The sequence below is a fragment of the Rhincodon typus genome, chromosome 3, assembly GCF_021869965.1.
Source record: "Rhincodon typus isolate 14 chromosome 3, sRhiTyp1.1, whole genome shotgun sequence".
Lineage (NCBI taxonomy): Eukaryota > Metazoa > Chordata > Chondrichthyes > Orectolobiformes > Rhincodontidae > Rhincodon > Rhincodon typus.
In genome coordinates, this window is record NC_063334.1 from 2764930 (window position 1) to 2775477 (window position 10548).

Consider the following 10548-nt stretch of genomic DNA (forward strand, 5'->3'; position numbering starts at 1 on the left):
ACATGATGCACAGCAGAGCCTCTCAGGCTGGGTCATCCGCATTCTTACTCCTCAGGAATAAAACAAGGCTATAAAAATCAGCTTGAATCTAGTTTAAAACATTTCTGCTCTCAATTCTATTTGCAATACTCAGTTGCTCCTCATCTATCTTCAGAATTTTGATTGGTTCTCGCATAAGAACCAAGATATAATTAATGCTGGTTTCCTTAGACAATCTTCTTTAGCTGAGATTACTATTTATGTAATTTCTAATAGAAACTTATGTTTCTATAGCATCTTTCACATCTTCAGGGCGTAACAAAGCTTTTAAGAATCAATTAGTTACTTTTTAAGTGCAATTACCATGTTAAAACAAATACAGCAGCCAATTTACACATGGCAAGGTTCCACAAGCAGCAACTGAGGTAAATGGTCAATTAATCTGTTTTGATGGTGTTGGTTAAGGTGCATCTGAAATGAACCCAGCTTAACAAATTCAAAATGTGTACAATTTCACTGCAGAGAGAGGAGCACAAATCCAAAATTTGTGCGCAGGTGTCAGTGTTAAGTATCAAAATTTGCACAATTTTCCTTCTTTTTACAAATAATTTTTAGGAAATTGTAAAACCCACAAAATGTCTGAGTTTATCCCCTCAACCATCCCCTCAACCAATCTCTGTCAATTGTCCTACAAATCCCTGTGCCAGTCAGAATTGATAGTCTTCAGATTGGTAAACCGAAGGTGAAGTAACTTTAAAAGTCCACTTGCAAACATAGCCAATTTGCACATGGCAAGATTCCACAAACAGCAATTGAGGTAAATAATAAATTAATCTGCTTTGATGGTGTAAGTTATGATGCATCTGAATTAAACCAAGATAGGCTTGCTCAAGTGCAACTCTTTGGTTTCTTGTTTTAAGAAAGAACTGATGTCATTTGCAAACATCTATCAATCCCAAAAAAATCAGTTGATAATTGGGTTGTTCCCATCTGACCAACTCTAGGTAGAATTAATGTCAGGACTTCTAGCACGGGCCTTAGGAGTCTCCGGTACTATTTATCAACAAATCTTCATTTTTGCAATGGTTTATCTATTCATCTTTATGCACAATCCCCTCCAATCACAGCGAGCTAATAACTATACAGGAGTTCAGATTTTAATCTGACATAATAGAATCCCTTCAGTGTGGATGTAGGCCATTCAGCCCATTGAATCCACACCAACCCTCCGAAGAGCATCCCACTCACACCCCTCCCCTAGCCTATCCATGTAACCCTGCATTTCCCATGGCTTATCTACCTAACCCGCACATCTTTGGACTGTGGGAGGAAACCAGAGCACCCGGAGGAAACTCATACAGACACAGGGAGAATGTGCAAACTCCACACAGACAGTCACCTGAGGGTGGAATTGAGCCCGGGTTCCTGGCACTGTGAGGCAGCAGTGCTAACCACTGAGCCACCGTGCTGCCCATAACTATGTTAATTAACAAATGTTAATGAGTATATGATCTTAAAGACATGAGATCAATTAATGTAACAATGTCCAGAACTATTTGTGTCTGTTTAAAAGTCACAGCACTCAAGGAGTTAAGCCACTCCTCCAAAATACATTTTGTTGTGATCAGCCAAGAAGTAAGAAAAGGGGGACATTATTCCACATGACTCCCATTCACAACATTGGAGACTCAAGTTCATTATTGAAACCACCAGATAGCAAATAAACTGGAAATGGGAGGTAAAATTTGTTACTGGACCTAAAAAGCGCAAAAGGAAAAATTAATAGCAGACTGTCTTATAGTTCACTACGATAAGTATTTAAGATGGTAACATTTGACACAAAAATCTTTGTAGATCAGAATGAGATAACTTGGGCTACATTAAAAGCATTAATACTGGGGAACTAAGAGCTGTTGCCAAGCGGGTAGACTTCAATAGGAGACCAATATAGAAGCAAGAAAGGCCAAAATCATCCAAATTCATACTAATAATTTTGATGTAGAATTAACAACAGAAGAAATAAATATAGATCTAGGATTGGAATTTTGTAGATTGTGAGAATTATAAAATGAAAGATTTTAACAGCTCCTGGGTTGCAAAGAATTTACCAAGTAACTTATTGCGACTCAAAAGTCAAGAGAAAAAGATTGAAAAGAGAAGAAAGAGAATGTTTAATGGACTATAATTGCTCGACGAACAGTCTGGGTTTTGGATTGGGCTGAAGGTTGCTTAGTAACAGCCTTTGCATTTTTGGTTTTTGTTTTGCCGCAGACGATGAGAGTTAGTCAGTTGGGAGAAGTTTGCAAAGAAATAATTCTCTCTAGGTGAGTAAAGTATGACCCTTAAAGAAAACCAGCCGAACATATAGTTCTAAGGAGGGGCCACTCAACCCGAAATGATTTCTCTCCACAGATACTGCCAGATCTGCTGAGCGTTTCCAGCAATTTCTGTTTTTGCAGCTGCACAGATAGCTCAGTGAAATATTTTCTGGCTACTTGAGAATGTTATAGAAATCAGTATTTCTGAGCTCGTTATAGGTTCTGAATGTTGAACTGTTAATTCATTGCAATGATCTGGTTCTAACTGATCTTCTACCTGAAATAAAGTTCTTTCATTGCTTTGAGACTGACAACAATTGGGACTTGTCAACAGGAAACCAAAGGAACTGTAAGGTCAATCCATTCTCTCTAGTGCATTTGAACCCTTGACCTGCATAAGTGTTGTTTCCTTTTTTTTGGCTTGTTTTCTTGCCACTCAATATTGTATCATCTTGTCCTTTCTGTGTATGGATGCACGTATGTTTGGGAAAATGGGACTAGTTTAGTTCTACATGGTAGCCTAGTTGATAATCAATTTGTCAATATGTATAAAACACAGGTTTGTTTCTAATAACCAAGTTATTTCTGAGTTTATTGAAGAACCTTGTGAAACTCTCTTTTGCTGTAGACAGCAGAATTATATGTATAAATATATAAAGTAAGATAGTTACACTTTTGGAATGGCTCGTGGAATAGTAGATCTTCATTTCCCACGCAATCCTCCCAACAGAGCCATAACACTAGAAACTAATAAAGTTGTGTTAACAAGAATCCAATGTGGAAATTGCCAAATAAGAAATGGAATTACAGTTTCATATACAAAGGGAAAACAGACCAACAGTATGTATTGGGATAAAGAGAGGAAAGAAATGCAAATATGATTGCTAAAAGAGGAGAGAGAGAGATGCAGCGAGATGAAGAGGTCTGGAAATTTAATTAAAAAGGTAAAACTGAAAGTGGTTACCAGAAATCTGATTCAGATTCAAATAGTTATGGCTAAATGCCCAAATTTAATAAATAGAAGGTTGAATTCGTTAAATTTGAGAATATTCCTGAGATATTAAAATGTCTAAAAGAGTCTTGGACTTTTGCAGGTGAATTCGTCGGAAGAGACTGCAAAGCTTATCTGTTGATAGCAGAAGAAAGCTCTCTGGATTATAATCAGACAAACTTCCATTTTAAATGCATGCCTCAATGTTAGCGCCCAAGGCATACTGTTAGGTATTCAGAAATTCCCAAAAATGGCTTGCGCAAACATACATTGAAGTTGAAAGAGAGAAGGACATTCGGTGTTGAAACAATGATACCATGAAGCAATCTAATGGCCAAGAGTAAATTGCTGTACAGAAGAGTTCATCAGCACAGCTTGTATACCCAGTGAAGTTAGTTAAATTGTGTCCAACACCTCTGCAACTGACCCCATAGTCAGCAAAACTACAGCGAAAAGTCCAAATAGATATTTTTAAAGAAGTACAAGCAGCCCCCAGGAAACAACTTTCATATTTATTGTTCATGATCTACATAGCAAATGGCCAGAAATCACTATTACAAACTCCATAACAATCACTTCTGGCATTGACATTCTAGTCAAGTTGTTTACAGAATGCAGTTTAATGGATATTATCAATGCACTGCAGTTTGTTTCTCATCAGTTCACAGACTTTGTAACATAGCAAGTTACGGAATTCATCACCACCTTAAATCATGCTACAACCCACAATCAAATGATAGTGTTGAATATTTCAACGGGATGATAAAGGATAGTCTGAAAGTTACCACACTCTCCCCACACTCTGACAGAAAAGACACCAACCAAACTTATGGCTGGTCAGAAATTTCACCCTCCGCTGACAATTCTTAAATGGTCACCACCAGTTAACAACAACGCCACAGCAAGAGCAGATATAATTGCAAAGTGACAAGGTAAAGCAAAAGCATGTTTTGACAAATGCACGAATACAAGGGAACTATTTTTTGATGCTGGAGATTGGGTTTGAATCCAACAGTTAAATTGTAATCACAAACTTGCTTCACCTGTATCAGGCCCAAAAGCAGATTAAATGCTTATTTGTTGGATCATACAGTACAGAAGAGGCCTTCAGAGTCTGTATCATAAAAAAAATACCTCTAGCTACACTGGTCTCACTTTGCCACACTAGGGCCTTAACCTTGAAACTTCCATGGTGTTCCCATGCACCTGCTGTCCTTGTCCTTCGAGCTGGTTGAGGTTATGTGTATGGAAGGTGCTGCTGATAGAGTTTTGGTGTGACTATACATACTCAGGCCTCCCTGTTCCTACACTTCCTTTAATATTGTACCATTTCTTTAAATTTCGTCTCCTCATCCTTCCTACAAAAATGCATCACCTCACAGTTCTTTTCATTGATTTGCGACTGCCACGTGTCTGGTTATTTCATCAGTCTGGATGTAAGGAGTAATCTAGCTGCATGGCCTTGATAAACTGAATGAATACCTTATCTGTAATATCGTTTTGCAGAATAATACGCCATTCAAGTATATGCAGGAAAGTAACAAGAAAATTGTTTCATACAACAAGGAACCATCTCCCTTTGCTATATGAACAGTTGACTACAGGAGATTATTTGTAGATCAGTACAATTTTCTGACATGTGTTTTCATTCACAGGAGAAATGCACTTTACAAACGGATCTTTACCTCAGTGAGATGTTGCCTGTGTAAATTGTACGGAGCCAGTTCATTTCTTCTACTTTGTCATTGAGTCCTACAGCACAGAAGGAGGCATTTGGCTCATCATGCTTATGCAGATTCTTTGAAAGAGCTTCCAATTAGTTCCATTTCCATGCTCTATCCCCGTAATTGTTTTATTTTTCCATGTGAACCCCAGAATTGTTCCTGCAGTTCCATTAAAGTTGTGCCATTTAATTTATATTCCTGCTTCTCATGCTTCTTTCAAAAATTAAATCATCTGAGACTTCTTCATATTAAACGTCATCTCCTACACACCTTTCCATTTTCAACAGGCTGACTATGTACCCTTTAAGTCTTTTTCTGTCCTCCTCACCACATCTTACACCATTGTTCCCTTGTTCTGCACTCACACACTTAGAAAGAATTTCCCCACTTCTTTTGTTTTATCTGCAAATGTTGAGATTCTGCCTTATATACCCCAACAAAGGTAGTTAATATCTATCTGATAGGGCAACGTAATCCTAACATGAACTCCAAGGGGATGTCACAGTATACTTCTGTCCAGTCTGATATATATCTTTACACTATTGCCTACTTTCTGTCTATTACCTAATTTTGTTCCATGCTAGCACTACCCCTTTTAATTGCAAGCACTTGACAATAACATTTTAATACAAAATTTGGATATACATGAAACCAGGGCCCACCTATCATTGCAGTTCACTCCAAAACAGCCATTAGGCTTTTCTCTACACAGAAGCTGATTGACCTTCATTGAGCTTCCTCGTGTTTCTGTTTCAGATTCCAATATTTGCAGTCCTTTCTGTTTTCCCTTCCTACAATTAATTTTGTTACAATGCCAAATGATTTGTCCTTTGTAAGTAATCTGTTTGAAGTTATTCCCTATTAACAGATGGTTATGTTTTCAAATTTCACAGCAGCTGTAAGAGAGATAGACAGGGGGAGACAGCCACTGTCTGAACTGCGAGTCAGCAGATCACAATCTGCCAATTCTTTCTCTGTGTGTAAAATGCACCTTCTCAGAGTTTGAACCTGACGTCAATCAAGCCTGCTCCGAGCACACTTGCTATCCCTGTTTGCTGCGATTGTGATGGCATGGGTATGATATTGAAAATTATAATCTGAATTTGCAATTAAAACTTGCTGCCTGAGATGGGAAGACCATTCAGCCCTTTGAGCCTGTTCAGTATGGCTGAAGTTAGCTCTCTCAGCCATTGTGTCGTTTCAAGAAATGTCATTTTGTCTAAATGCTGTGCCATTTAACTTCTTTAAAATGTGCTTCACCATAAACATCGTGTGAAAGAATATAGAGATTTTTTTTGGATTTGGCAGTATACAAAGACATAAACACTGCTTGGTTAATTGAAACCCAATGCCATTTTCATTTCAACAGTTTTGAATGCTTTTAAAGGGGCAACATTCGATCATCACCAAACCAGGAAAAATTGTTCCAGGTTTATAATGTTCTCTGACACTACAGCATGGGGGCTTTAAAATTATTTTGCCCTCATTTTCATTCATATTTTGTATACCTTAGCAAAAATGTGCATCACATTGTTCTGCCAGAAATATGATCATCAAATATTTATAAAATGCAATTTAAAAATTCAATGCTGGATGACTGCCTGAAGAAGGAAGAATTTTTTTACCCCGTCTCTTTTTTCAAAAGCAACTTTTAATGTGATTACATTCTGATATTCGAAGAGTTAGCAGATGCACTTGATGATTGACTGTGTACATTACACACAATAAGATGTTTTATTCTTGTTAATGATGAATAGCAGACTGTCAGAGATTTGTAGATTCTTCTAGTCTTATTGGCGTAGTCTATTCCATAAGTTGTTCTGTAAATGGCCACATATGGCTTTGTGTCTCTTGGAGTGATGATAGTACAGCTGGTTTTCATTGCCCACCAATTTAAGGAGACCTGCTTCTTTGTGAGGCTGTCAGTGCAAGGAGCTTTGTTCCTTTTGCAAAATATATCTGTTTTTCTAATTGTCTATTTATCACCTTCCCGGCCTCGTAGGCTGCCTATCACAAAGTGAAGGAGGAAGGCCGTGTGATGATTTCAACAGCACCCATCCCCTCTAAATGAGAACCGAGCCACTAAACAACTAATTTAGCTCTGCTATCAAGCTGAAAAAGTGAGTATTCGATGTAAAGTGCCGACTAGGGAATTGATTATCTCGACTCTTAGCATGCATGGTAAAACCGTCAGATCTGGCCACTGCTGGATATTGTAGGTAGGTCCCCAGTGGCTCGGAGATTGTCTTCGTAGAGAATGAGTCCAGAATGTCCAGAATTAGCTAGTTCATAATAAAAAAATTAAGTGTTAGTAAAAACCTGTTCTTCTAGTCTTTCCTTCACTTATATAAAAATGAATAATGTTGCAGACAATTTAAGGTCAAGAACACTAGATACGGAGAAAACAAGAACTGTGAAGTTATTCAGTGCCAAACAACTTCACCAGGTAATTGGATTAATTGTGAACCTGAATCCGGTCAGGATCACCAAAATATCTGCAATTAATGCTCAGAGATTTTGATGTGTGTAAAGCTGACTTTTTCAGCTAGAGTGAAAGCTTTCAAATACAGGCTGTTTGAAATTAATGCAGAGGAAGAATTTTCTCACATCTGTACTTTTATGTCCAGCGAGTAACTCATGTACTATAAGCACAAACACTCACTGTTATGGTATCAATAATTTTTAAAGAAATTTGCACTTGGCTGAAAACAATGATACACTAAAATTCTCCATTTTGTAAAAACTTTTACCATAATTCAGGGGTTTTCCTTAGCTTTCATTGAGTTTCTTAAATCTATCAGTAGCAGTAAACCCATTTTAAATGATCCTTCTTCACCTCACCCATGTCAGGATGAATTTCCCATGAATCCTGAGATGCCAACAGGATGTGTCTCTTTGACAATAATCTGTCTCTGTCCTCACAAAGTAATTGACAAAGTTAAGCAGCCTCTGCTCTTTGCCAACAACGCAGAGCTTCTGTCTCTCTGCGTTGTTCATCGAGTAGTAGGGAAGCCTGTAACCTGACCTTAAAGTGTTTTTTATCGCATTAACTCTGCATCAAGGTACTGAGGCTGATCAAGGTACTGATTTCTTGATCCAAACTCCTTATATTCTTAGAAGTAATTGGACAGTTTAAAGCGCAAGGGTTTTTAACCTGTTATATACAACATCTTCAGTGATCTTGGAAGACTCAATTGTAATCTGAGAGACTGTTGTTATTGTTTCCAAACATAAATGCCATGCACCTTCTGCTCAGTAAAACAATCTAAGCCTTGCTTTGATCTTCGATAATCAAATGCATCCAGCTTTACTATTTTCACAACAGCCCCATGATTTATCAAAAATTTAAAGCTATTGTACCAAAATATAGTAATCTTATAAACCTTATAATTGTAATAATACACAGAAACAGATAAAAACTGTCCAACCCACAGCCATATTTTACGAATATAACAGTGATTTGCTGTTTGGGAAGTGATTTACAGGATCAACCAACTAACAAGATCCAAGTGACATCAGAAAATGTGCCTTCAATTGCAATGTGAATTCTGAAATTAGATGACAGTACGATATTGAATATTTATAATATGTAGGCACACACATATGCATCATATTCAATAAAGATGAGGGTAAGAAATACATATCATGACCTGTGTGTTCTAATCCTCAGTGTGGTCTCTTGATACATGAAGTGTTCATTTGAAAAATCCATCCCAACCTGTAAGCAGGCATCATTTCTTTGCACTTTCTACAATGTCAGCATTTCCATCTAAATGTATCAACACTTCCATCTAAGCAGTGCACATTGAACTCAGTACAAACCTCAGAAAAGAGCATCCAGATCTTTAGGAAAGTCATCTCACAGCATTGTCTCAGCCTGGTCATAAGACTGATCCAAGCAAACCAGCCCAGCACCAAGCATTACCTACTCATTTAGGAACGGCATGGGGATCATTTCAACCTGATCTACCCTGTGGGAAACTGACCGGATCAAATTGGTCACCTATTTTACAGCCCACTCTTTACTATAAAATGTTCTGATGGCAACTTGTGAAATCAACTGGCTAACTGCCCATGTCTTGAGCATGAATTTTAAAAGAAGTCCAACTACTTACAACTCCTTTTGAAACAATGTAAAAGACCCATTCAACTATTCACGTGGCTACCAACGCTATGTTGTGGCAGACTTTGTGAGAACTGCTGCAGCTCCTTTGTAAAGCCCAATGGCCTCAGCCAAACTATTTAATGGACCTTGAAGTGGGAAAATTGGCCCAAGTCAAGGATGCACTGTTAAGGTAAGTGAAAGGTCCGCCAGAAAAAGGTACTCGTGATACTAAGGAAAGTATAGGCTGAGAAAAAACTAGGCACAGTCCGAACTGTGTCTCCAGGCTAACACGTTACAGAGGTCGTGAATAATTTACTTCCTGGCCTGAGGGAATAGACTAATCACATGCAAATACAGAGGGCAGAATTTAGTGTCATCTGCTGGTGGGGACTGGAAGGCAGGTGAGCCAGAGAACCTGTCTGGAAAACCTGCATCCAATTCTCGGTGCCCACCATTATGGTCTTGTGAAAACCGAAAGAACTACGGATGCTGTAAATCAGGAACAAAAACAAAGTTGCTGGAGAAACTCAGCAGGTCTGGCAGCATCTGTGAAGGGAAAAAACAGAGTTAATGTTTCGGGTCCAGTGACCCTTCCTCACAACAATGGTCTTGTGGTTAAGTGAGTGGGTGGTTGCTGCCAGCTGGACTTCGATCAGCCTCTGGGATGAGCTTGAAAGCAATTGTCCCCCAGGAACACTGAGCTCAACCAAGCGTCTCAGTCAGACTGGGGGAAAGGACCATTCATTAGCCAGCTCAACGAGGGAACAGTTGTAAGTAAGACCTGTTTACAGGTGCCTCAGGTGAAGACTTCTGTTGGGTAGTATGTGGGAGAATGCTGATAAGGATGCACAGTGAAATGCTGGGCAAATTGGCAGACCTGCCAGAATGAGCCTCCTATCACTGTCATGAAGGAGATCACAAGAACTGGGAGCAGGATATGCCGACAAACCTGTTCCACCATTCAAAGCAATCATGATGGATCTTTACCTCAGTTCCACTTTTCCACATTTTCTTAATTTCCCTTCAGTCCTTTAGTGCTCAAAAACCTATTCCAACTTATATATACTAAATGATATAACATCCATAGGCCTCAGCAATAAAGAATTCCAAATATTCACAACTCTTTGAGTGAAGAAAATTCTCCTGATCTCCGTTCTACATTGCTAACCTCTTATTCTGAGAGAATGGGCCGAATCTTACTAGAAATTGGCTCCGTATCAATTTGGGGTGTGTTTCATGAACAGTTTCTCTCTGCAAGGCCTTTCTTGTGCTATCATATCAAATCTACCTCAATATCTATCCACCAATGCCCCTAAGGGGGCCTGCCTTGCAGTAGGCAGGGACATTTCCTGACTCCTGATGCCACTGCCATATTTAAAAGGCTGTTATGCACCCAGCCAAGCACCTGACGGTTTGGAGCCTTATATCGTG